General features: G+C 41.0%; 1 long non-coding RNA gene across 1 annotated transcript; it reads left to right on the forward strand.

Moving 5' to 3' along the window:
• The first annotated feature begins 979 nt into the window (after nucleotides 1–979).
• LOC143124302 (uncharacterized) lies at nucleotides 980–2,513 on the forward strand. Its single transcript, XR_012987015.1, has 3 exons — nucleotides 980–1,186; nucleotides 1,665–1,746; nucleotides 1,924–2,513. It is a non-coding gene; the product is annotated as an uncharacterized LOC143124302 (long non-coding RNA).
• Nucleotides 2,514–5,668: the final 3,155 nt, after the last annotated feature.

Below are 5,668 nucleotides of genomic sequence, written 5' to 3' on the forward strand. Positions count from 1 at the left end.
GCTTGAACGTAGGACTGAATTTCTTTGCGATTTAGCAATACTGACTCAAGTGACTCAAGTGACTCATTCAACCCGGATCAGTTTAGTGAGTGACTCAGAATAACCCGGATCCTTAAAAGGAATCGAGTTTGACAGGCCTAATCCGTTGCAACCAGGCCAGGACAGATATTTTAGAGAGGAGAGACGCCGGTGCAGCTCAGATGTCTTCTTAATTTTCTTTATTCTTTAGTAAAGGGTGCAGAACATTATTAAACTTTGACTAACGTTTCGATGTGTCGATGTTTTTGACTAACGAACATCGAAACGTTAGTCAAAGTTTAATAATGTTCTGCACCTTTTACTAAAGAATAAAGAAAATTAAGAAGACATCTGAGCTGCACCGGCGTCTCTCCATCTCCAACACTTTTTGGCTTTGGCTAAATATTTCTAAAATCATTTGAGTTTCACTAGTCACATGTTTTAACAAGCAACACTTGTTATTGAACTAATAACAGACGTGTGTCGAAAATTGACTTTATTTTCCATACGGAGAAATAACATATGCAGAGTTTAACCAAGGTCAATCTTGCCAAAAAAGCCCTCAAACCTGAAAACACATGAGGCAAAAGTGCAAAACATCACAAAACTAACTAAACTAACACGAGCATATTTTTGTATTGCAATCATTGTAGCCTACAGTTGTAACAGCGCGTAACAGTCGTTTTACTCCCCGGATGCGCTCATTATAAAGAACGTTTAACGTGTCCCAAAAACAGCTCAATTAATCACCAAACGTCTTATAAACAAGTATTGCCAGGAGCAACACCTTGCAAAAAATGATAACAATAGGCCTAGGCCTTTATATGGCTCTGCTCCTGCCTAGATTCGAACTCAGAACTGCCTGAAAGTTGCAGACCTGTTCTGGAAATACGTGCATTAACCCACTCGACCGTCAGACAACACTATCTGCTTCGAGTAGGCCTATTGGGAGGCATAAAGCAGTCCTTAACCATGGGACAGAACCCCAAATGACAATGATTGGTAGAAAGACTCCAGACTAATTAGTATGCGAAAAGTCGCAATGTGATTCGTTCAGCAGACAACTGTGTCTGGTGCGTATTTCCGTTCCCTCATCGCGGCAGATTTAAAAATGGCGGACATAACAAACGTAGCAGTGGGCTTTTGTTTCGCGACCATCAATGTTTTCGTAAGTAGTACTTAAAAAAAAAACATTGTTCATTTTGATCCCGAGTCGTTACTTATGCACGTTACTATGCCAAGAAAACGATACCAGTGAAGTAATTGAAGGGAGGGTTGTGATTTTACACAGACCTACATGGATAGCTAACAAGCTAGCCAATGCTACATTTATGTTTACAAACAAAGCAGCTCTAAATTGACTATGGGATACCATTATGATAAGCTAATTTTAGTAGCAGGAGACAATGTGGTGTGATTACAATCGTTGCACAAATTGTAAACTGATTGCCACCTCGTTCACTGTTAGCCCACCTTGTCTGCATAATTGCTGTTTTCAGCTGTTAAGGTGCTTGTTTTGAACTTATCAATAATGCACTGGACCCCAATAAAATATATGATTCACAAGGCAGTGCACTTATAACTGAATAAAGGAGAATAATTACACGTAGTAATTGTTTTTGGTGGGTCCTTTTCATCTCTTTCAGATAAGGTGGCATCCTGTGGAGGACCTAACTTGACTTGAACTGGACATTCATTGTTTCGTGATTTAAGAGGCACAGCCAGCCGGTATGTAAATTACACATTCGCTAGCATGTTCAGAAAAACTGAAAGCCGGAAAAAATACTGTCATCTCCCTTTGTGTAAGCTTACATTTAGAGGTAGAACGTATCACAAACAAATATGCTTATGAATTGATTCTAACTGAGCTTTTATTATATTAAGATTGTTTTTTCCTTTTTAAAGCTGGTCCGATGTGTTGGACTTCTACACTCCTTTCTACCCCCACCCTCTCGCACTAGACCCATGTCTTTGGTTTGGCAATTCCTTCAGTCGTCCTAGGTAAGTACATCTTGCACTGTTTTTGTACTACCTCACATTTTTCACATTGGCTGCTGTTATGACCTAGGGGTAAGGCCACAACCAAAGAGGGAGTCGAGAGGTTGGATCTTCAACTAAAGTATGGATTTATTAACCAAACTAACCAAATAACAAACAAACAAACAAACAGTGTGAGGTGTGTCCAAGTCAGTCATCAGTAATGCATGGATGTTGTGTGTTTGTAATGTGTCTGAGTGCAGTGTTGCATGTCCAAAACCCAAAGTATGAATGGAGGAAGCAGCCCTTTTAGCTGGAGACCTGCTCTCAGGTGCAGCTCATTAGCCCGTTAGATCTTGAGGCACGTCACAGCTTCACAGTATATTTCAGTAGCAGTGGCAGCAAAAACGGTCCTATCCAGTTAGTAGTGTACCCATCCACTGTCCGGTGACACCCAAATAAATTATAACGCCAGACTATCGATGTAAATGTCTGTGTTGATAGTTTTATTTCTAACATTATTCTATCCTTTTATTTCAATGATCGCATTACATTTTGAGGGACTAGTTTCTTCGGAATTTTACTTGCTCCGGTTAGTAGTACTGCGCCGAAAAGTAAACAGAAAAGCGCACTCCAATCGACTCCAATCGGGACACCTAGTAGTAGCCTAGGTAATATCAATCCGCCGTTACTTATATGCCTACTACGGGGGTGGGCAAACTTTTTGGCTCAAAGGCCACATTGGGATTTAGCAAATTGGCCGGCAAATATTAATTGCTAATTAAATACTGCTAAATTGATGCTGTTTAACAAATGTATAAATTGTGCACTGTCGCTTTGACAACAATTCATGTTTAGTTCTCAATTACTGTATCTTCTGCCAGCTCCGCTCCACTATGGCTACTGCTGTAGCTATGGCTGTGCCCTCTCACAGTTTATAAATGGTCGGTAGTGGGAGCTACTATTGCCTTCATATGATTTCAGTTTAAAAGTTTCTTATAAGAAGGAGATATCAATTATCAACAATGACAAGCCAGCTGGAACCTGCCGCTCTCTTTCCCTCTCATGAGCGCTCGGACGCGTTCCCAATTAAATGGAGTAGCATAACGTTCAAGTTAGATCAGCTGCAAAGGAGATGGGCCTATCATCTCTATGTTACATGATGTTTTGACATTGACATTGTAAACGTTCTCTAAGAAGAGTGAGAGCAGTTTGCAGTAAAGCTAACCAACATCGTCTATCACAGGAGAAAAAATAGTAATCAGCCTGATAACCAAATTAAATGCTTGGCGGGCCGGATCCAGCCAGCGGGCCGCAGTTTGCCCACCCCTGGCCTACTACCAACTTCAGGGAACAAGTATAACTATTGCAATGCAATGCAAGGGTAGTTTTATTTTTAACACTATTCTATAGGCCTGCACGATTCATGGAAAAATATGAATCACAATGTTTTAGCTTAGAATCACAATTCTCTGCCACGATTTTTTTTTTCATGAAGTCTAATGTTTATTGCACACATAAACCATGACAAAACAAAACAAATTAGCAGTGCAAACTGCAATACCAAACATAGATTTTTTGGCACCTATAGCACATTGCGCCTCTAAACATAGAGAGGCTTCAATGAATAAAGAAAATACTGACCATTTAAGTACAATAGGCTACCAAAAATAGTACATACAGTGCCCTCCAGAATTAGTATTCAGTAGCTGTAACTAATTACTGAAATTTGAATTGTAATGTGTTACCTTACTTCTGTTACCTTCGTTACTGTAGTGCGTAACTTTAACTCGTTACCCCAACACTGCTAGGCTACCTGCGTTTTCATCAACATCAATTTTGTTTATTTCCTGTCGCACTAGTTGGACGACGCTGCAGCCCCGAAGGCTTCCCAAACTAGGCCACTGTGCTCGCTCCACCAGTGAAACATGTGACTAAAAGGCGCTTTGTCATTGGCTAAGGGTGAATCCCTGACCTTTGTGAGAACTTAAAAGGGAGAGAGAGCATTACAGCATTTGGGAGCGCTTTAAAACTCACAGAAGAAAGTAACAGCGTTTGTGATGCAGTCGGCTCGTAAAATGAAATGAGAATCGAAGTCATTTAAAAATTAAATTGCGCACAGGGGTGAATCGAGATCGCGATTTTATAACGATTTATCGTGCAGGCCCCTGCGAACTCTGCAACTGGAAGGACTGGATGAAACGTGTTTAAAACGTGTTTTGTAAATACCCCTCTGAAATTGAAAACATAGCTGGTGTTGTTGGTAGTGTTGTTGTTGTTCTTGTGAGTGTTGAGAATTAGGACAGATACACGTTGTTGTTGTCGCTGTTGTGAGTTGTTGTTGTTGTTGTTGTTGTTGTTGCGAGTGTTGCTGTTGCTGTTGTGAGTGTTGCTGTTGCTGTTGTGAGTGTTGCTGTTGTTGTTGTGAGTGGTGTTGTTGGTGTTGTGAGTGTTCAGAATTGGGGCAGATGCACATTGCACTTTGTGAGTGTTGTTGTTGTGAGTGTTGTTGGTGGTGTTGTGAGTGTTGTTAGTGTTGTGAGTGCTGTTGTGAGTTGAGTGTTGTTGTGAGTGTTGTTGTGAGTGTTGTTGTGAGTGTTGTTGTGAGTGTTGTTGTGAGTGTTGTGAGTGAGTGTTGTTGTGAGTGAGTGTTGTTGTGAGTTGAGTGTTGTGAGTGTTGTTGTGAGTTGAGTGTTGTGAGTGTTGTTATTGTTGTGAATGTTGTTGTTGTTGTGAGTGCTGTTGAGTGTTGTTATTGTTGTGAATGTTGTTGTTGTTGTGAGTGTTGTTGTTGTGGTTGTTGGTGTTGTTGTGAGTGTTGTTGTGAGTGGTGTGGTTGTGAGTGTTGTTTTTGTTGTTGTTGTGAGTTGTTGTTGTGAGTTGTTGTTGTTGTTGTGAGTGTTGTTGTTGTGAGTGTTGTTGTTGTGAGTGTTGTTGTTGTGAGTGTTGTTGGTGTTGTGAGTGTTGTTGGTGTTGTGAGTGTTGTTGGTGTTGTGAGTGTTGTTGGTGTTGTGAGTGTTGTTGTTGTTGTGAGTGTTGTTGTTGTTGTGAGTGTTGTTGGTGTTGTGAGTGTTGTTGGTGTGAGTGTTGTTGGTGTGAGTGTTGTTGTTGTGAGTGTTGTTGTTGTGAGTGTTGTTGTTGTGAGTGTTGTTGTTGTGAGTGTTGTTGTGAGTGGTTGTGTTGTTGTTGTGAGTGGTGTGGATGTGAGTGTTGTTGTGAGTGGTTGTGTTGCTGTTGTGAGTGGTGTGGATGTGAGTGTTGTTGTTGTGAGTGTTGTTGTTTTGGCAGTTATTTTGAATTTAGGACAGGGTCTGTGCCATCCTAAGTTAGAATTCCTAAGTAAGGAAATTCTTGAGTTAGGATGGTTCTATAATGGGCAAATTCCTATAGGATTGTTTTCCTATATGCAGTGAGGGAACATGTTTCTGTAATGCCTGAGATAGGATTTCAGAGTTAGGAAGTAATGAGGCCCCAGGGCCAAATGGTCCGCCAACTGCTACCTGTTTGTTCTCTTCTCTTCTCATTCTCTCTCTCTCTCTCTCTCTCTCTCTCTCTCTCTCTCTCTCTCTCTCTCTCTCTCTCTCTCTCTCTCTCTCTCTCTCTCTCTCTCTCTCTCTCTCTCTCTCTCTCTGTGCTTGTGACAGGTACCTGGTCTTGGACAGGTGTTTGTTAG

Source organism: Alosa pseudoharengus, unplaced genomic scaffold (assembly GCF_046254945.1).
Source record: "Alosa pseudoharengus isolate Yale_2024_CS ecotype anadromous, Long Island Sound unplaced genomic scaffold, YU_APseudo_1.1 YU_APseudo_1.1_scf_15, whole genome shotgun sequence".
In the NCBI taxonomy this organism is placed as follows: Eukaryota; Metazoa; Chordata; class Actinopteri; order Clupeiformes; family Clupeidae; genus Alosa; species Alosa pseudoharengus.